This window comes from Ovis aries, chromosome 1 (genome assembly GCF_016772045.2).
Source record: "Ovis aries strain OAR_USU_Benz2616 breed Rambouillet chromosome 1, ARS-UI_Ramb_v3.0, whole genome shotgun sequence".
Taxonomy (NCBI): Eukaryota; Metazoa; Chordata; class Mammalia; order Artiodactyla; family Bovidae; genus Ovis; species Ovis aries.
In genome coordinates this window covers 180,280,253-180,303,129 of record NC_056054.1, presented here as the reverse complement: position 1 = coordinate 180,303,129, position 22,877 = coordinate 180,280,253, and the positions used below count along the sequence as shown (strand labels likewise).

Below are 22,877 nucleotides of genomic sequence, written 5' to 3'. Positions count from 1 at the left end.
TTTTTATGAAGAAGACTAATAAATAAACATAGAAGCAGATAAAAGGTGAGAAAAGGGGAAGAATTTAAAGCCAGTGTGTATGTCACTCCGTCGCGTCTGACTCTTTGTGACCCCATGAATTATAGCTCACCAGTCTCCTCTGTCCGTGGAATTCTCCAGGCAAGAAGACTGGAGTGGGTAGCTATTTCCTTCTCCAGGAGATCTTCCCAACTCAGGAACTGAAGCTGGGGCTCCTGCATTGCAGGCAGATTCTTTACCATCTGAGTCACCAGGTAAAGCCAGGTACAGAGATAAATGAGTGAGAAACAGTAAGAGAGACTGAGTCCAAAGGTCTAAAGAATAAGGAGGAAGAAAAAAGGGAGGAAGAGGAGACTCAGATTAAAGATGGAAAATTATAAGATAGCTTTGAGGGGAACATTTTACATAATGTAAGTAGTCTTTATCTTATAAAAAATCTTTTGAAATCTCTCTTTATAGCATTTAAAATAAGATTCACTTTATGCAACTTTGACTTACCCTGTCCTGTGGAGAAATGAACTGTGAGCCTTAAGGTACAAGTCTCAGCTCTGTCTCAAAATACAAACTCCTGAGAAAATTACCTTCTGAGCTTCATAATCTTCACACACAAAGTGAGGGGTCCAGGCATATTCTCATCCACTTTTAATAATCCAGTAAATGAAACAGCACATGGAATGATCTTGTTGACCTGCTGCTTGGATGCTTGATGAAGGAAATTCTGAATTAGATTAGATCATACTAATGATTAAAAACATAAAAAAACCTTTCGGAAGTTTTCACTGATTTGTACATGCTTAGTCCCAGATGAGTTAACAAGAAGGTAGCCCCACTTTATAGAAAGTACTATGGCTACCATTGCCAAACACACTTAGTTAAATCTTCAACTGAAATATTATACTCACAACTCTTTCTCTAAAGGTCTTATTCACCAATTAGCTGAAAGATGGCATTTCTGACTTTCTAATCCAGAAATTTAAAACTCCTATGTAACCAAGAAAATGGAAATCAGTACATTCTTGGTTGCCCTTCTATTAATTTAAATTTGCATAACCTAATCAAAACTCAACCTGCCTTGCCCTTCAACAAAAAGCTATATTTTCCCCCATTATTAAATGGCTACATTCTTCTCAGGATTTTTTAAAAGATGAATTATGTTGCTATCCCATGACTTTTCCTTTAGAATGTGTCCATGGAAATTAAAATGGATTTTTCTGTGCCTAAGACTGAAATGAAAAATAGTCCAAAGGGATGGTGGAAATGAACACAAAACTTTGCTGATATTACTAGTATTACAATTTTGTTAAGCTTTGTTTCTAATAAAATGAAGCTAAAGTCAACTGATCACCAAATAACTGTTTGACACTTTATCTACATCATTATTTTGTGTCTACAGTCTAAGCATAGCCTAAGATTTCCTGTAAATCTTTGGCCTATGTTTTCTGAGGCTTTTCTAGTATACTATTCCTACTGGGCTGTTTCTTCCATAACCATTTTACTGTTTCAACAAGTATTGCTGAACATAGAGAATGTGCCAAGCACTGTGCTAGGTGCTGGGTATCAGCTGTGTGCACACGGCTGCCAGTCATTGAATCATCCTTGAAAAATGGGTGGAGTAGGCATCTATTTTTATTTTCTAAGCTGAAATGGGAGAAAAGAGAACATTGGAGGATCAGAAATGTAACCTCAAACTCTTGTTCTTTCCTTTAGGTGACCTCCTATGATTTTTTTTCTAGTCACCATTTACAAACACACTCAAGAAGGGTAGTGCCTTGCTCTCTAACTGGCTGCTAATAAAGAGAATTTCTATTTACTTTTATCACTTTAGTGATTGTCCTCAGCCATAGGAGGGCACTCAGGTACAGGATGGTCCCATGCCTAGCAGCATAGTCAACTTCACCCGTACTTTCTAGCCTCAGCTTTGGGAACTCATTATGTGGCACAAGAAGCATCAGACAGGCTCAGAGGACTGGAGATGTCTGTAGCCATTCAGATCAAAAGTTTATTTTAGGTGCTCTCCATAAGCACAATATTAGAAATTATTGAAATTTCTCTTACAAGCATCTTCATCAGTTTAGAATCTTCTCTCATTGACCGTTTCTCTTTCATTGCCCTATATTGGGCTGTTCTATTTAGTCAAATAATGTGTATATACTTTCTTCCAGGGCTTCCCTGGTGGCTCAGCTGGTAAAGAATCTGCCTGCAATGTGGTAGACCTAGGTTCGATCCCTGGGTTGGGAAGATCCCTTGGAGAAGGGAACAGCTACCTACTGCAGTATTCTTGCCTGGAGAATTCCATAGACTGTATAGTCCATGGGGTCTCAAAGAGTCGGTCGGATACAACTGAGCGACTTTCACTTATACGTTCTTCCAAAGTAAAATAATGACCTATTCAAAGATTTCCATATGCATTCTTCATGTATTTTTAAAAGGGAAGGGTAACATTGAAGATATTTCTCTCTACCCTGGTGATATCTCTGTGTGTTTTTCAAATGATATTTGCTATTAAGTAAACCAGTTAGGCCATAACATTGGCTAGCACAGGTATGGATTCCCAGAGGTATCGAGAGAATAACAGGAGCATATGGAGGAGTCTGACAGTGTGGTGGAATTGCTTTTAAGTGATTTGACACATTAGTACTTTCAGACACTCTCCTGCCAGTAATCCTCATTAGACATACGATCAGAATATTGGGGTCACTTAACTCAAATCCGTTTTTCTGAGACCTGAACAATAACTGAAAATCAGAGCTGAAGGTAATAAGAATGAAACTATTCCAGATATTAGAATTGTTTCTCTAATTGACTCTTACTCTCTCCCCTCTGTTTGGTCCTTTTTTCCTCTCCCTGTTTCTCTCTTTCTCTTTTTTCTTCCCTGCCTTCCTGCTCCTTTCTTTTTAGTGTTCTGAATTCATTAGATGGCATAGTGTAAATCAATAGTAAACGCTAACCGCCTACTCTGTACTCAGTTACGCAACATCGCATAACCGGTACACAGAGACAAAAAGGGAAAAAGCACACACAGCCTTTACATTCAAAAGCTCTTGCATAATTTTACTTTTCCACAGCCAAAAAGAAAAAAAAAGGAAATAACAGATGGGGAAAACTTACAGTTTTTTTTCCCTTTTTTCAGACTGTAGAGAAGGGAGTTAGCTAACATTCACGACCATTTCTAGTTGCCCTGAGCTGCAGCAAAACATCCCATAATTGTCAGTGCCTTCACTGGCTTTAGAACAAGATTTTGTGACCCTCCATGCTGTGGTAAATTTTCCAGGTAACATAAGACTAAAATTATTCTGAGGTGTTTAATGCTGACTTGGTTTTTACTTATTTTGTGAAAAATCAACAACATTTAAAGTAAGAAATGAATTTTAAAATAGAAAGGATAAGGAAGACAGCTGTGTGTGTGTATGTGTGTGTTTTCATTTGAAATGTATCCTGATGTAATATTTATGTAAAAAGCTGGTTATATAAACCCTGTCTTTCTCTTGCTTTTTACTTTGGGGGCTGGATAAAGCCCTACAGTTTTTTTCTCATGGCAAAGTATATTCAAACCTCAAAGTCTTAATGAAAGAGAAAACAACTAGATGCTACAGCAGACACTTAATTCAAACTCCCTACAGAATTCATCCCTTAAACAACAGATCCATTTAAGAACTTGTAGTTTCTGGAATTCTCATTTAAAAGTTTCTGTCGTACTATTCCCTGGAACACCTTTGGATCATTGCACTGCCTTTAAGTCTCCAATGTATAATAAAGTTTTTTTGTTGTTGTTCTTCACTTCTTTCCTACACCCCCTACTTTTTCACTGGAATAACTCCCTTCCCAAAGGGGAACATGGTGAGATTTGTAGGAGGTTTATCAGTCTTCCTTCCCTGTTACAAATTTTGTTTCACTTAACTGGCTGATGTCCTCTGGGCACCAGGCATTTGTCTGATGAGGGAGTTTAGAGGTCTTTGGAGGTTTGTTTTGTTCTTCCCTTTCAGCTTCTGCCTATCAAATGGTTCTAAAATAGATACAAAATGCTAGTGAGCACAGCGTTAGGTACTCTGAGGTTTATGCCAGAGGAAAGTAAGATCAGGTATGTGCTAGTAGTTCTGAAGGTTCTTAATGCAATCAGGAAAGGTGAAACGGGGCCGGAGAGAGGATGGATCTGAGTAGAAACTACTGAAGCTCTTGATCACTGTGTGTTTGGCATCAGTATCATTCCTTTAGATCATATTTTACTTCTGGATGGTAAGGCCGTACGGAATTGGTTCATTTGATTTACTAAAGGAAGAAGGTAGATTTTTCTCTACTTTTCATAAAAGATTCAGGCTATTTCCTAGTTTGTTTGACTTTCTCTTATATGTTCGCTATTGAATTTTGGATTCCTTTTGTATGGAAAAGCCTGGTGCATAAAGATAAAAATCAAAGCCAGGAGAGTTTTGTCTGGTTTTTCAGGTTTCATTATCTAAATGTGTGGTTCACTGTTGTGACAACTGAATGATCAAGATCACTGGGATTGTAGTATCTCTGTATGTATGATGACATGGGCGCATCTTTTGTTGTCTGAATAGCAATAAGGATTAAGCTAACATATGTTTTTAAAGTATTTCGTAAATACATTTCCTTTCAGATTTTTTTCCTTGAAAGAATCTATAGTTCAGACAGATTTGTTTGTGAAACATAATGAAAATTGGTCACAATATTCGTCTTTAAGCAAGATATTCACATATATATTTATGCATATATCTTTTCTGTGTACAGTGTTGTGTTAGTTTCAGTTATACAGCAAAGTGATTTAATTATATATAATTCTTTTTAAGATTATTTTTCCTTATAGATTATTATAAAATATTGAGTATAGTTCCCTGTTACTGTGCAGTAGGTCCTTGTTGGTTATCTACTTTATATATAGTAGTGAGTATATATTAATCCCCAAATCCTAATTTATCCCTTTCCCCTTTGGTAACCATGTTTAATTTCTATGTCTTTGCATCTATTTCTGTTTTGAATATAAACTCATGTGTATCATTTTTTTTTTAAGATTCTACATATAAGTGATATCATATTTGTCTTTTTTAGTCTGGCTTACTTCACTTAGTATGATAATGTCTAGGTCCATCCATGTTGCTGCAAAAGGCAATATTTCATTCTTTTTATGAGTGAATAGTATTTCACTGTATAAATATACCATATCTTTATCCATTCATCTGTCAATGGACATTTAGGATGTTTCCATGTCTTGGCTATTGTAAATAGTGCTGCTATGAACATTGGTGTGCATTAATCGTTTTGAATTGTGGTTTTCTCAATTGTAGTAAGTGTGGATTCCAATAGGCAGTTTCGTATGTGTGTACTTGATTATCAAATTGAATACTGCATCATGTAAAATGTTTCTTTATAATGTAATTTTAACATGAGTAATCATCTGTAGCCAAACACTTAGTTTTGGTCTACAGTTCTGTATACAAGGAATCATTTAGAATACCCTGATTTTCAAATGGGTTTGCTTGAATTTGGATGAAACGTTATTCCTCCATGGAGGAGCATTTTCTTGATTGTCAAAAATATTTGGAGCTATCTGGTTATCAAAAGAGTAGGGAAAATGTCTTTGAGTAAAACATATTTGGACTTTTTCCTGCCTCAGTTTATCAGACTAACTTTCAATTCCCTCTCAGTAGATTTTTGCGCTCTCTGAAACATACTTAGGACAGAATTGACCTTGCAATGCCCCATTAATTCCAGCTGCTTTTGAACAGCACTCTTTTTTGGTTGTAACCACGGCCCTGGGAACTTGTAAGCTACTTCTAGTTTTTCTTCTGCAATATGGGATCCAGGCCTAGGAAGGGTTGACAAGCCTAAACTTTCTATTTCCAGGCATACAGGAAGATAGGGCAAAATTTAAACTTCTAATTTTTCAGGAGTCCTTAACAACTCTTAGGGTAAACCTGGCTTCTCTTTGCTATTGGCAATAGTGATGCTGCTGCTGCTGCTAAGTTGCTTCAGTCACGTCTGACTCTGTGCGACCCCATAGACGGCAGCCCACCAGGCTCCCCCATCCCTGGGACTCTCCAGGCAAGAACATTGGAGTGGGTTGCCATTTCCTTCTCCAATGCATGAAAGTGAAGTCGCTCAGTCGTGTCCGACTCCTAGCGACCCCATGGACTGCAGCCTACCAGGCTCCTCCGTCCATGGGATTTTCCAGGCAAGAGTACTGGAGTGGGGTGCCATTGCAATAGTAATAGATATTTTTAAATGTTGCAACAAGAACCTCAGTCACTAACTTATACTCTTTCAACAAGAATCACTCTAGTTGTGCCCAGCACATAGTACCTGCTTTAGGAATATTTTACCTAAATATTTTGGTGAGCTGCAGTGACTGTCCCCTCTTAGTGCTTATGCAGGTAAGCAGTAAGCCATGATAGTAATAAAGGGGTCAGATGATATCAAATACAGTGTTCTTCAAATTTCAGTCAAGGGCGACCACCCCATTTTATAAGAAAGCCCTTATTATCCTGTCTCTGTCTTTTCTTAAAAAATAACAAATTGCAGAAAGAAATTTTATGTCTTTTCTGGAGGTCCTTTTTAATGGTCAGTGATGCACACAGACCATTGGATCGTTTAACAAACATAATTTTGAGCAAGGTACTTTAGGGATCCTTATTGAGTTTCATATGCAGATGTGTTAGGGCCATATGATTATGGGTCTCAAATATACTCCTCTTACACTCTGCCACAGGGTCTTTTGAATCTTGACTTTACTCACTTTCCTTAGGCAGTTAGTTTTGAGGCTTCTTTTATTTATATAAGTCATAGGATGATGACAAGTTTTATACAGAATTCTTCTTTTATAATGTTTCATTATCTTTAGCTACAGTAACTCCTGATCTTTCTAAATCGATTTTGGCTTAAGTTATCATTCTGGTTATTTTCAGGGCTTCATTCTGATGGTGATATTGTGGGTGGGAGGTGATCTCAGGTAAAACCGTCTATGGCATCTCCATTATAAAAGCAGTGGAAAGACCTCCATGTGGAATTGTTGATAGACCTGCTGCTTGTTAGGGAAGCAATTTTTAAAATGCAGATTATATAATATTTGGGGATTTTGCTGCTCCACAGTAGAAGCTTTTTAAATGTTAATTTGGGGTTTGTTTTGTTGCTCTGTGACTTAGCATAAAAGGTTTTGGTTTTAAAAGGTTTCAGTTCACTCATTCCAGTTGTCTTACAGGACTTGGAATATAATGCTATACATTTATTTATACACATGAAAGAGGATAAGGCCAGTAACTCACAACTCATGAAACCAGGGGTAAATAATCCATAGCTTGTTCCACCACTGTTGCCACAATATTTATATCCAGAACACAAGGAACAAACAACCCCAAACAAGGAGAAACCAGTTTGTTTTTATTTACAAAATGTTTAATCAAAAGTACAGTGAAGTTCAAATGAAGCTGCAAATCCTGGTGGTTCACAATGGTTTGATTTATTTTTTTAAACAGACCATGGATAATTAACCATAAAACATAACTTTCTCAACACAAGTTACAGTGAATTACAGCAATAGGCAAGTCATTCACAACTGGTTGCAACTGGTTAGAGCCTTAAAGTTAAAACACACAGGCAAATACAAAAGCCCTTTCTCGGGGTGCAGTTGTATTTTCATTCCCAAAGGGGAGCATCCTTTATTTTTATATAGTGTCAGTATGTCAGTGTCCTGAGTGAGAAGTAAATGTGTTATTTTCTATGATTGCCATGTTGTCATACATTTTACCTATACCTAGCACTAATGGTATTCTTTTCATTTCAGAATGCTTCACTATCACTAACTGGATATTCCTCGTGACATTGCTGTCTGGTAAGCAACTTTTCATTATCTCTAAACGGCGGCCCAAAATATTGAGGTGCACAGAAGTCAAGTATATTTCTCCCAACCTCAGAAAGAATTAGACCTAAAGCTGTGGCGAGTCCACCACCTCAAATGCTAAATTTGAACAGAAAGTATTTTGACACTGGTGAAGGGTACCTGTTCCATTTCCTATTTATTCATTTGAAATACCATCATTTAGAATGATAAGAAACATGATCTTAAGCACCTACCGTCACAGAGTTCAGCAAACAGTTTACACTGATTTCACTGCGCGGGGGAGGAAGTATTCAAAGGACTTGCTTGAAAAACTCTTCAGAGATAATATATGTCTATTTCCAAAGGAGTCCCCTGAGTGGACAGAGAAGGTGATTTGATGAAGCTGAGCATGGGTGTTTCTATGTGGAACACTGGGTGTTTTTGCCTTATGCAGACAAAATTCTCCAAACATATTTTACGATGTTTTGAATTACCTGCTATTATTTGATGATATGCTACAAATGTGAAATGCATTTGCTTCATGTGAATCAATGATTGCTCCTGGGTATACCCACAAACACAAGGGACATGAACAACCCTCACCACTACCACCACCATTACCAGTTAAGTAAGAGGATCAACATCAAGGCTGCAAGGGAACCTAGGTTTGAAACGAGGTCTATGTGTCTTGTGGTGAGAATTTGTAAAGTTTTAAAATTGAGAATTTCAAGAATTCTTGAGAGTTCAGTGGCTGGGAGGAGAGTGCAGGTCTGGGCTGAGGGAATATTGGTAGAACATCATCAAGACAGGACCTGAAAGAGTTGAGTGTACTAGAGATTAGCCTGCAGAGAAATGCGCTGACAGTTATACCAGAGAGGAAAGAGTGAGAGGGTGACTTGCCTGGCATCTGAATATATTCTGCCTGGCCCCGGCCAGGCCTATTTAGTTATATGAACATCATATTCTCCAAAATTTTAGCACCTATACTCTTGACTTCTGTTTGTGTGAATGTGCATAAGATGAGGAAAATAATCTCTTGGGTAATAAAGATAGCTTTCTAGCAGAGACTTTCCATATCTATTGCACATAATCTACAGATGTCACTGTATTTTTGTTTCTAGTTCTATTGTACATCTATCTGTACAATAGATAGGCCCCTGTACCTGTGTGCCTTACTCCAGTTTATCCTCAGAATATTTAAAGAGCCTCAAGTCAGTTTCCCATAGCTAGACCACCTGCTATACACCCAGATCCACAAGGATGAATGCTTCATTTTTGTTTCTTCTTTATTTTTGTTTCTAGTTCTATTGTACATTTATCTGTCTCTCTGAAGGTACCCATCTTGCCAGTGAAGGGCACAAGCCTTTAGGTTCTAACTCCCTACTCTCACTTCAAACTTTGCTTGTTATGCTGCCCTAAAAGAAACTTGTATCAGTGTGAATGTTTAGAACTCAAGAGAGAGGCTCATTGGGTAATTCCCTTTGCATTCATTGTGAAATGATCTCATCACAAAATGGCCTGAATTTCACACTTTTTCTGGCTTGCAAAGAAACCAGTTCCTCTCCTATTTCTATCCAACACACAGAAACCTCTTTATGTTTCTGTGATCAGATAAAATCTGATGGGTGTGTTTCACACCTAGGTATGTAGATTTAAACTATCAGGGCAATGCTGGGTGTTTGTAGATTCTCTGTTTTAGTAAATGAAAAGCTCCTTCGGAAAGGAGAGCACATCTTATCCACTAATGAATAAATATTTATTTTCATTTTAAAATGATACATGCTTATTAAAAATAATTTGAAAAAACACATTGGAGTAAAATGAAGAAAAATTAAAGTAATTATTTCTATAATTTAAATCCAACCATTAATAACCATTTGATATATTTCTTTACTCTCATTTTCCCCTGAGGATATATTTTTTAAAACGTGCTGTAATCATACTTTCCATATAATTTTATGTCCTGCCTTCAAAATTTAACCTAAGAATTCTACGTGTAATTACATAGTCCTTATAACCATCATTTTAAATAAATATATACTGTTTCTGAAGAAGAATAGCTTACTTCACCTAAATGCCTAAGAATATTTTCTTATTTTTGTTTTTATGTTTTGTTTCCATAATCTTATATATAAAAAGTAAATGAATCAGTCAATAAATTATGAGTAAATGAAAGTTCAAATCAGTATAAATTTTTAAATTGTTTATATGAGCAGTTTTAAATACCCGAGTGTAGGCAGATCGATATCGTGAATCCCATGTACTCATGACCCAGCTTGCACAGTGACTAAACCCATGGCCTATTGTTTCCGGTGCTACCTCCACGTTTTTCTGAAGCAAACCCCAGTCATTATAGCATTTAGCCCATCAATATTTCAGGCCCATTTGAACCTTCTACATTTTAATGTTAAAAACATTCAGATCATTATATACAGGAATATTTTTCTTCTGAGTATTACCGTCATATTTTCTGAAATGTAAACACTGATCATAAGATCTCAGACATGTGTTTCATAACATTTTTATGCACATCTGTAAGCCAAAGGGCAATTTAGTTGACTACAGAGATATTTTACAAGTTTAGCTAGGTTTCTTGGATGAGTTTTCTTGGGTTTTTTTGGGGGGCGGTGTTTTTTTTTTCCTTTGATTCAAACTTAGGATGATGATTTGCATGCCAGATCAATACCACATTAACTACACTCATCACTGGATATATTCTGTGCTATATATAATTCCATATTTGAAGTGAAAGGAAACATAACCGTCTGACTACTGAGAAGTCCAGCATGGCTACACCCAACACATCCTAGATAAATATGGCGAACCTACTTAAACCAAATGTAACACAGGATTTAAACATTTATAGGTATTTTTTGTTTGTTTTAATTGGCCAAAACAAAAGGCTTCTTCCTAAGGGGGAACTTAAGAAGTCTGAAAAGGGAGGAATTATACATTAATAGTCTGAATAATTTTTCAAAAAAAAGCACTATGTCTGGGAAAGTGGGCATAGAGGGAGATGGTGCATTGCAGAACAAGGGGTACTCGTTGCCTCTGTGCCTGTGTGTATTACTCGAGTTTATCCTCAGAATATTTAAAGAGCCCCAAGTCAGTTTCCTATAGTTAGACCACCTCCTATACACCCAAATCCACAAGGATGAATGCTTCATGCAACTAGGCTGTCTGCAGAGGACCAGTAGTGAAGGTTTTATCCTGCCTGACTGTCTTTGACCTGCAGGTCAGTGACTGTTCCAACAGGTGTATTCCACTCATCAGAGATTCAGGATGTGAGTAACTGCATACCATCCTGCATCAGTATAAACTGGATTTATGTGTTACTCAGGTCTGTTTAATCTTAGGAGCACATTTTCCATTGGCCTCGAAAGTGAGTAGCTGGAATATTGATGTGTCTTAACCCTTAGAGGAAAAAAAAAAAGAGTTCTTCCACTGCACTAAATCTAAAAAGATATGAGGGTTTGCAGTATGGACACATAAAAAATATTTTTGAACAAAGTTGGTGGAGGAAAGCACATGAAAAAAAAAGAAACATAAGAAATAACATAAGCAATAAACTGTCTCAAGCAAACAGAAAGCATCTGTAAAAATTGCTAGACTGGATGGTGTCGACAATACAAACTATTTTTTTTTTCCATCCCATGTCTTTTTCCCCTCAGTCTTCTGATCATTTCTGTTTTTCTTTATCCTGGCCTGGCATTACCATCATTATAATGTCCTCAAAAGGTCAGGAATGTATCTGACAGCTTGGCATTGAAGCGGGCATTCCAGGAAAAGATAGGTAGGATCTAGCTATTATACTGTTTTAAAGCTACTGCTATTTCACCATAATCCAAAATACCCATATTTGGAAAGAGTTAACTTTCCATCATTATTTTAAGATTGATATTGCCAATACAACAACTGAAATAAAGGCATAAGTTTTCACTTTTTCCTGCATTCTCTCTTACATGTGGTATTGGATTATGTAGCTCATGTCATATAAACCTAGAGTATAAACTGGGTTTTAAAGAGAAGAGGAAGTTTACCCATAGTTCTTTCTAGCTAAAGTATTATTCACTATGCCCAAGTGAACCTTAAGTGTCTCATCACAATAACAGATACTATTATTATTACTACTTTGCTTAATGATAGTGTTTGAGTCTTGGTGTGTGTGTGGCATTTTCTTATGCTTGGCCTTGGGGTCTGGTGTTTATTCAATTCTTACATTTGCTATAAAACAACCTTTCTTGAAATAAAGTAGTATTCCATATTCTCTACCTTCTTCCCTGTAGTATAGTTCAAAATCATGATTGGATGATTCTAGTTAAATAGGGCGGGAAATTTTTGCAAATGCCCCCATCAAGCCAAGACATTTAAACTTAAATACAGATAGTTACAAAAAGAAAAAAAAAAAGTTTTGTTCATAGCATGAGACCCGTCTTTCAAGAAGTTGGCATATTTTTTGGATAAATTTTATTAGACACATAACATATAATCACGCACAATTAACACAAGGATGGGAATTACAGCGTGCTTTTACTGAGATGACTTTGGTGATTCTCCCTTACCTGGAGGGGTGAGAGAAGGATGAAGACTCCATTCAAGGCAAAGATATTCAAGGAGATGACTTTGCAGCCAGCTCGGTTCTTTTACATTGGAAATGCGAAGAAGTCTTCATTGTTCATCCTTCACTAGAGATTACTCAAAGTCTGTGATATATAGAACTTCCTTTGAGATGGTCTGCTTTTGAGGGGACTACTCCATTAGCAAATCATGCTGAGCTCCATAGAGAACTGATTCTATTTATTTTATCCTACTCTATGAAATATTCTTAAGATGCCGTCGATGTATACTTTTTTATCAAAAGTCACTTGCTTTTTGAGTTTTTGATGGCCATTCTATGAATCAACCAACCCCAGTGGCTCAGACAGTAAAGAATCTGCCTGCAAAAATTGCCGGTGACCCTGGTTTGATCCCTGGGTTGGGAAGATCCCCTGGAGAAGGAAATGGCAACCCACTCCATTATTCTTCCTGGAGAATCCCATGGACAGAGGAGCCTGGTGGGTGACAGTCCTTGGAGTCACAAAGAGTCGGACTTGACTTGAGTGACTAATGCTTTCACTATGAATCAACCTAATGTATTTGTGATGTGGAGATCTATAACCGCTGAATGCTAAGTTTAAAGACTTTTATAATTACTTACTTAAAGACATGTTAGCTTTTAACTCTTTCTCTCTCTTTATCCACAAACAAGTTGATTGGATAATCATATCTGTTTATTGTTGTTGTACACAATGCACATAAAACAGGAAAGAGGAAAGGCTATTTGTAAGAGGTAATTACAATGGCAAAATTGTACTTTCTTTAATTGTTCTCATTTTCTAATTTCTGATTATATCAAGACCTACACTCTAAGAAGTATATTTCAGTTTTGCTGAGAAAATGACAGAGGAGAAAGATAAATCCAGTTCTATAAAGTGATGTCAAGCACAAGTTGGCACAACTACAGCTATCAATAGCTCATTCAAACTCTATCCCTCCACTCTGGTAGGACTTTGATTTCTGCCCATCCTTTAATAAAGAACCAGAGCAAGGAAGAAGCAGACTTTTTTTGGAAACCCTGGGAGGTCTGATCTTCTATGAGGACATGATCAATCTAGTGGATTCTTAGGAGCCTGAGTTATTTCTGGGATGGTTTATCCAACCCTTCGTGAAATCAGATCTCATACCATTTTCTGTAAATTAAGTTAAAAACCCAGAGGTTTAATGAATCTTTACAATTGTCTCCTGATCACCCTTTCAACAAACTTTTGTTGATGCTTACTACGTGACAGGTACACGTGAACCCATTTCTTTTTTTTTTAACCTTCCTAACTTTTTAGACTTTTTCACTTACGCAAGGAGAAAATTCCTTTGAGTTTGTAATAGCCTGTGCATATTTGAGTATAGCCAAAGATTCAGTCTCTTCCAGGAACTCAGGTTGTCACCCGGTGAGCCTGCCTTTGTCTTTTCTCCTCGTTCTGCCTGTGGCGCCTGTCACTAGCAGTCAAATAAGGACAATTTTACCATTCTCTCCTGCTGTTCTAATTTTTTCTTTTTTTTTTTTTTACTGCTGGTACATGAATTTGTTATTCTTTATAATTCCCTTTGAAGTTGGAAATCCAAGGGGAATCTAAAACCGACCAGATGTTTCTGCTGCTGGGGAAGGAAGAGAGTAAGGATTAAGTTTAACAAAAACTTGGTCTCTAGAAAAAAAACATCATTTCAGCTGGAAATCATCATGAAGTGCATTCATTTGCCTCATATCTGTTAATTTACATTTACTAGTTCTTTATAGACAATATCACCTATCAATTTTCTCTGGGAGCAAAATCATAAATTCTGTGAACAAAGGAGTTCAGGTGGTGGTTTGCTCAGGCCTGTTTCCCTTTTGGAGTTTTAGTTCTGTTGCCTTATGCATTCCCTTCACCTGCTTTGTGAGCATTTTCTGTTATCTTTATCATTGTCTTTGTTATTACTGAAGGATCATATCATGTCCCAACAGGCTAGAAGGCCAATGATGCACACTTTTCCAAGAGAGTGAGGTCAGTGCAGCCTGCAGTGAGGGAGGGAAGGAAAGAAGACTTGCCAAAGTGCTCAGCCTTTATGAAGAACTTCATCCTCTTTCAGTTCACTTCAGTTCAGTCGCTCAGTCATGTCCGACTCGTTGCAACCCCATGAATCGCAGCATGCCAGGCCTCCCTGTCCATCACCATCTCCTGGAGTTCACTCAGACTCATGTCCATCAGTCGGTGATGTCATCCAGCCATCTCATCCTCTGTCATCCCCTTCTCCTCCTGCCCCCAATCCCTCCCAGCATCAAGGTCTTTTCCAATGAGTCAACTCTTCGCATGAGGGGGCCAAAGTATTGGAGTTTCAGCTTTAGCATCAGTCCTTCCAAAGAACACTTAGGACTGATCTCCTTTAGGATGGACTGGTTGGATCTCCTTGCAGTCCAAGGCACTCTCAAGAGTCTTCTCCAACACCACAGTTCAAAAGCATCAATTCTTCGGCACTCAGCTTTCTTCACAGTCCAACTCTCACATCCATCCATGACCACAGGAAAAACCATAGCCTTGACTAGAGGGACCTTTGTTGACAAAGTAATGTCTCTGCTCTTGAATATGCTATCTAGGTTGCTCATAACTTTCCTTCCAAGGAGTAAGCGTCTTTTAATGTCATGGCTGCAGTCACCATCCGCAGTGATTTTGGAGCCCCAAAAAATAAAGTCTGACACTGTTTCCACTGTTTCCCCATCTATTTCCCATGAAGTGGTGGGACCAGATGCCATGATCTTCGTTTTCTGAATGTTGAGCTTTAAGCCAACTTTTTCACTCTCTTCTTTCACTTTCATCAAGAGGCTTTTTAGTTCCTCTTTCTGCCATAAGGGTGGTGTCATCTGCATATCTGAGGTTATTGGTATTTCTCCCGGCAATCTTGATTCCAGCTTGTGCTTCTTCCAGTCCAGCGTTTCTCATGATGTACTCTGCATATAAGTTAAATAAGGAGGGTGACCATATACAGCCTTGACGTACTCCTTTTCCTGGTTGGAACCAGTCTGTTGTTGCATGTCCAGTTCTAACTGTTGCTTCCTGACCTGCATATAGGTTTCTCAAGAGGCAGGTCAGGTGGTCTGGTATTCCCATCTCTTTCAGAATTTTCCACTGGTAGAGATCTGTAAATCAAAACAAGAGCAAGAGTGATGAAGACCTTCAGGATGAAGAAGGAAAATCTTGTGGTCTTTCAAGGATTTAGATAATGTTACAGACAGTTTGAATAAACAGGTTAGGAAATGGAAAATGATAGGTATATGGAAACACAGAAGAGAAAAAGAGAAGATGTCATCTGTGAGGCGATATTCAAGGGAACTCTCAAAGTAGGTGTCCAAGACTTTAAGCCTTGGTGTGAACTGAAAATTAAAAACAAAATTGGAGACAAGTCTTAGAAATCAATCAGGATGTTTTGGTGGTGTGCTTAGTGCTTCACAAAAGCTTTGGGTTGCAGAGTGCATTTTTCTGCTTCCTGCACAGCATCTGTCACACGATCCGCTTACATTGCTCTCTGGATTTCTCAGGTTTCCCGGAGGACAGAGAAACCTGTGGATAACTGCTTTGCACCCCTTACCTTGCTCAGTGGATTAAACGTTTGGAAACATTCCCCATACCTCACAAGCGATGCATGCTCATAACTCAGCTTCTATTGCCCTTGCCTCTCTTGTATTTAAATAGAAAGTCTGAGTCCTCAATAATTATATTAAGCTTCTTAAGCAGCACATATCAACTGCATACACCATTTTAAGTATTTTTCCAGCCTTTTGAAAGGGAGAGTAGAGAAAGAGACAGAGAGAAATCACTTAGCAGCTGATTCACTTATTTTAAGCAGCTTTCCCCATTTTAAAATATAAAAAATTCAGGTCCTGGAACATTGGGTGATTTGAATGTTCTGCAAGGATTTGAAAAAAAAAGATTTAAAAAAAATCATATGTTCCACATTCAGGGACACAGATTTTCAATTTAGTCCTTTAAAAAACAGGTTAAAATAAAAGAGTCAATCCAAATGGTTTCTCTTCTTTTTCGTTTATCACTATTATTATTATTATTTGTCAAAGCAGATGGTATGAAAAGCATTTATACTGGTCTCACTGATGACAGAGCTTAACCTAATAATCCATGGCTTGGAACTTGTGTTTCAATAAAGAAAACGCTGTTTGAGGTATTTTCCATTCAAATCAGCATCAAAAGTTTTTAATTAACACCATCAGAAATTACTGGACTCAATGCAGGACAGGGTCCCTATGTATCCCATTACTGAGAACAAGACAGCCAGGAGGACCCATTGAGCACATTTGTATTTGGCACTGTGTTTTTATTTACTCTTGGAGCAGAATATGGACTCCATGTTGAGGGGCAGAGCAGCAGAGTGAAACCTGCAGGGCCGTTCCTCCCCAGCATTCTCACACTGCTCCTCTGATTATTGTCCAGAGTTCTTTGTGATAGTAATTGGTTAGAATGTTTGAAATTAGCAAGTCCTTATCAGCCCAGGAAAGCTTTGAAATCGGAGGCTTCATACAGCCATGAAGCCTGCAGAAGCCTAATGCTTCTTTCGGTTGAGAGTCTCAGAGCCCTGAGCGCTAGCCCTCAGGCTTGGCCCCAGTCACCAGCCACCACCCTCCAGAGTGCTCTGTCTTGGAGGACAGCTTTGTTTGAGGCCCTTTCTTTTCCATCACTGAATCCTCTTTCAGAATGTACAGACTGTGGACTGATTATTGGGCATGAGAAAAATGAGAGCGAATGGAATAGAGGGAAGAAGAGGATCAAAGAAAAGAGAGGAAAGAAAGGGGAAGAGAAAGCATAAAAAGAAAAGGAAGCAGGATATAAGATGGAAAGAGCTTTGTAAATATTGACATTTGGTTTCTGTGCAACTGGATTTGATGTCTCAGATTGGAACTTACTGACAGAGCCCAGGTGATCCCTGGAGCTCTTCCCCACCCTCCAGAACTTTTAAAAAGACTTGTCCACTCATGGTCAAAGAGAAGTTACATATGCTCATATAAAGGGCCATAATGTACCCACATCACCAGCAGCACAGTTTCTAGGGATTAAGAATAGTTATTTCCTTATATGTTATGATAGAAGAGAGAAGAGTATATATATGTTCTCTTGTAATCATAAAAATATCTATTGTTTAGCCTTGGGCCTCCAATGAAAATTCTCCAGAAAACTCCTATACTGCTTGGTAAATTGTAAAATACACTCACCTTCAGCCTTACAGCAACACAAGAACTGCTTGGGCAGAGTTAATGAGAGTAGATATTGTCAGCAATGATGAAATTTTTATAGAAACTTTAAGATCTTAATAAGTTTCTATAAATCTTTTCATTTATGTTGAAGCCTTCAAGCTTAATACATTTAGATGCAATCCTTAACCTTTTCTTATTTCTCCTCTACTTTAATACAAAACAACAAAAAAAATACAAACCAGCTACAACAGCGCAAATATTATTGCCATGAATTCAGAATGTCAGGAAATTTTCAGTAGGTCCAGTCATGACAAAATGATGCAAAACTACATCACTGTTTTTGGAAAAACTCCCTAAAGCAATTCAAAGATTTCTGTCCTGAAACACAAGAAGAGCAATACACATCAATTCCTAGAAAATAATTGGTGAATGAGTGTCAGGATTTTCATAAGAACTGCTAAGACTCCAGTCTTGACCTCATAGCCAGAGAATCAGATAGGCCCATGAGCAAATCAGCGTTTTCCTGTTTCTTAGCTGGACAGTGTCAGGATTTATTACCCCTAAGTTTGACTGCTTGCAGGAACCAGAGACACTTTCTGTGGAATGTAATTTAGTAAGATGTCCATCTAAGCTTTCCTCAACCATTCCTTAGGTCAGATTGTGCTAGATCAGATCCCAGATGTCCTTACAGGTTACTCTAGTCAATGTATTGGGCATTCTGTTGTTATCCCTCAGCTCACCTCTAATTTTAACCACACTGAAACAGTTCTGTATTAGCCCAGACTCCAGCCTCTGTAGTGCTCTTCCACATTCTGGCCCAGGGTCTTTTCTAGTGCTGGGAGAGCTCAACACATCTACATTGGATTTGGGGGAACTAGCATGGCAACTTATTTCCCTGTGGGGGTAACTCTTAACTAAAGGGGGAACAGAGCTGGAAAAGAAATATTCCAGCCTCTACCAGATGTATATCTTTGGAGGCACTGTCTATATATCTCAGAGATCCTGATGACATTGCACTGCTGGTGCCCTCTTTGACATAGCTTTACTATTGCTAATTCTTCTCTCTGATTCACTCATCACTGCTTCACTCTTGCCTTCTGAGGTCCCCTTTCCAATTACTATCTGCACCAAGTCCTTGTCCCAGACCCTTCTTTGGAAGGAGCCCAAAATGAGATAGGTAGTCAGATGACTTTTTGTTTTAATTAGTCAGTTCACAGCATCTTCTTTTCTACTGTTTCTACTACCCTCAGTGAGTTATTGCTCGTTTATAGCCTGGTTCCCAAAGCTAGATAGAAAGCCCTTTACTCATATCAATAGATTGTAACCTTTGGAGGGAGAGATATTGTTTATTCGTTTGTGGTCTTCCGTGTCTAGCACTGCTCTGACACATGTAAGTACTCAGTGTTAGTTGGACGTGATGCATAATTTAAACAATGATTTTTATTTTCGTATTAAGAAATACTCTATTTCAGTAAACTGAGATGTATCCCTTGCAGCATAGTTTTCTAAATGTTCTCGTCTTTTCTCCAGTGATTATTGATCAACTTCCTAGGAAACCCCTTTCCACACTAATGTCTTCCAGAAAGATATCAGCTAAATCATGAAAGATCCAAAATGAGGTTCTGAGACAGTGATTATAATGGCTGATACTGTTTGTGTTCTGAATAGTTTATGGTTTTGTAAGGTGTGTAGTTTGCCAAACTTTGTAGGATACTTATTGATCCCTTCTGGGAGGCCAATGGGCAGTCATATCTGTCCAGGGCCAGTCATATCTGTCCCAGCAGAGCCTCCCTCAAGGCTCCAAATCCCTCCCGGTTTATCCCAGCAAGCATGCAAAACAAATATTACCCCTTTCTACGTGTGCCATGACATGAAAAAGTTTGGGAAGTGCTAGTGTTATGGACTGAATGTTAGTACCCCCTCCCCACAAATTCATATGTAGAAGCCGTAACTTCCGATGTGGTGGTAATAGCCCCCTACTTGCAACTTTATTCAAACCATCCCATTAAATACCCTTACAGCCTAATAAGGCAGTATAGCATAGTAGTTAAATTCTATGAGCTATAGAAAAAGAAGTGTTACTATACAGCCACTTACCAGCTTAGTGACTTCATGGGAAAGTTTATTATCTTCTCTATGGCTCAGTTTCCATCCTGAAAAGTGATAACAGTACTGCTAAAAATATTGTTGTGCTGGTCAGTCCTAAGTTGTGCCTGACTTTGCCACCCCGTGGACTGCAGCACACCTGGCTTCCCTGTTCTTCACCATCTCCTGGAGTTTGCGCAAACTCATGTCCATTGAGTCAATGATGTCATCCAACCATCTCATCCTCTGTCGCCCTCTTCTTCCCTTGCCCTCAGTCTTTCCCAGCCTCAGGGTCTTTTCCAATGATTTGGCTCTTCACATCAGGTGGCCAAAGTATTGGAGCTTCAGCATCTGTCCTTCCAGTGAATATCCAGAGTTGATTTCCTTTAGGATTGACTGATTTGATCTCCTTGCAGTCCAAGAGTCTTCTCTAGCACCGCAGTTTGGAAACATCAATTCTTTGGTGCTCAGCCTTCTTTATGGTCCAAATCTCACGTCTGTACATGACTACTGGAAAAACCATAGCTTTGACTATACAGGCCTTTCTCAGCAAAGTAATGTCTCTGGTTATTAATATGCTGTCTAGGTTTGTCATAGCTTTTCTTCCAAGGAGCAAGCATCTTTTAATTTCATGGCTGCATTAAAAATAATCCACAATCCACAAAACCCACAGTGATTTTGGAACCCCCAAAAATAAAATCTGTCACTGTTTCCACCTTTTCCCCAGTTTTCTTGCCATGAAGTGATGGGACCAGATGTCATAATCTTATCTTAGTAATAATAATATTAGTAATAGTATTAATCACCTCCAAAAAATGCTTTAAGGATTAAATGAGTTAATACATCCAGAATGTATCTCTTGCATCTCCTGCAAGAGAGACTCAATAAATATCCTTATTAATCTATCTTTTGATCTTTACATTAAGATCCCACGGTTCCATGAATGCTTCTATTAAAATATATACCTACATTGATTTCAACTTCTTTGATTTAGAAGTCGATCCTAATAAATAACATAAATGGAAAAGTCTAAGGTTTCTATGCTTTTTAATTCTGGCTCTTCAGCCTCCTAATATTATGGCCTCTGGGAATTTGATTAAAATTCTCATACTCAGTTATATTTTTACTTAAAGTGTGTAAACATTAGCCATTTTAGTGTTTTTAAGAGGATTTAATGAGATAATATGTTTGAATTCTATAGTCTTGTCTGGACAATAAATAGTTTTGTAAACATTAGCCTTTTCTCTCTTGTGGTGCTATGAAATTGTTTTGTTTGGTTTAATATCTATATATGTCTATTAGTATCTCTGGGCAGGTAATTCATATACTTCTGCCAGTACCACAGTGCACATTAGTTTAAGCCAGTCAATAAATACCTACAGGCTGTATGGAGGCAGTGATGTTAACCAGTGAACTGGTGCAATTCTCTGTTTATCACAAGTTTTCCTGCCTCTAAGATGACATGTACTCTTCAGATGGCCCATTGTTGGATTCAATAATTGTAATTATAATGGATTTTTTTCATAGCCTGTTGATTTGTAGAAGAGTTTTATTCAAATGAACAGAAACTTTTTTTTTTTCTTTTTACCAAAGCAGCCTTTAAGTGAAGTGAAGTCACTCAGTCCTGTCCAGCTCTTTGTGACTTCACGGACTGTTGCCTGCCAGGTTCCTCCATCCATGGGATTTTCCAGGCAAGAGTACTGGAGTGGTTTGCCATTTCCTTCTCCAGGGGATCTTCCTGACCCAGGGATTGAACCCAGATGTCCTGCATTGTAGGCAGACGCTTTACGGTCTGAGCCACCAGGGAAGATTAAGCAGCCTTTATTTTCTACTAAATATGAGCACATAGAATTGTTGATTGAGTGAAAAAGTGTGAATAAATGATTGAATGAATGGCCATCTCATTCACCAGTCAGTTACTGAGCATTGGTTATGGCAGTGCATTGTTTGGACACCATTACTTTGCCAACAGTATGATACACTTTGCTTCTTTTCTGGTGTTTTTGTTTTTTGGTTTTTGTTTTGTAACCTTAGATGAAAGATTCAAGAACACTACTCTCAGGTTGTTTACCAAATAGATTCTGTCAATAGAAGGAGGGAGACTCAGAAACAGATAGCTTCAATATAAAGCAGAATGAAAAGGTGCTATTGGAGTAGGCGTAAAAAAAGTAATGAAGGAGGCCAGGGGAAGAAATAAAGCGGTTGATCTAAGATGAGTGAGAGGTGAAACTGTGGAAAGAAAATGATCTTTAAGTAGATGTTGGAAAATGAATGAGGTTTTCACCTGATAGAAGAAAAGAACAAGGCAGTCTAATTTGATGGAACATCAGGAGAACTAGGGTCCGGAGCCGTGACAGAATCTGATGTGTTCAGAAACAGTGAGGAGACTGGTGTAGCAAGACTTTTAGGGCTTTAAGGAATTTAGTGGGAGACAAGGCTGTTCAGTTTTCGGGAGTTGATCATAGATGTCTCAGAATGGAGTTCAACTGGTTAATTAATGGGAATCATTAAAGATGACCATGAAAAATATAAAGAATAGTGATATCAAATCTATGTTTTTCGGAAATCATATAGTATTTAATCTATACCGGGCTTTATAGGCACTGCAATCTGGATTAGTTAGAGAATTACACAGTTTCACCCAAAATATCATATCTTTGTGTAGTGGGCATTTTAGCTAGTGAAAGTGATCCTATATCAAATATGAACTCAACACTAAAGTTATCTTTCTAAAACAAAAGGTCGATTCTGTCATTCTTCATCTTGAAAATGTTTCCTTTTACATACAAAATAAAATATAAAATTTGTTGTATGTCATTACAAAGTCCTTTATCAGCCATCAACCATTTGGTTTCTCATCTCTGAGATTATGAGTGTTGGTGGGAAGTGGGTTTTGTAAAGTCATAGTACACGCCCTCGATATGTAATAGGACCTCAGCTCATGACAGCTACGATTATAATCACTTTATTATCTCATCTCTGTTCTCTCTCACCAGCACTATCTATATATCCCATGCTATTTTTCAGATCAATTGGATTACTCTTTGTAGTTTCATTGTCCATTAAATGCCTAGTACATAGTACATACACAATAAGTGTAGCTTTAATTAATGAATGAATTTAACATCCTAAGGTCATTCTCATGTGTATGCACTCTGGATAAATAGAGAATGT

At 37.9% G+C, this 22,877-nt stretch overlaps 1 protein-coding gene across 50 annotated transcripts in view; it reads left to right on the top strand.

The window, feature by feature from the left end:
* The window catches only part of ZBTB20 (zinc finger and BTB domain containing 20), an 863,472-nt gene that overhangs the window by 455,427 nt on the left and 385,168 nt on the right, over positions 1 to 22,877 (top strand). For 30 of the 50 annotated variants that reach the window (XM_060417945.1, XM_060418065.1, XM_060418031.1 and 27 more), the window contains one exon: positions 7,811 to 7,858. The gene's annotated coding sequence lies outside the window, so the exon portion shown is untranslated. Of the gene's footprint in view, positions 1 to 7,810 lie in introns of all 50 variants that reach the window. The other 20 variants (XM_060417983.1, XM_060417962.1, XM_060418013.1 and 17 more) reach the window with 1 other exon arrangement.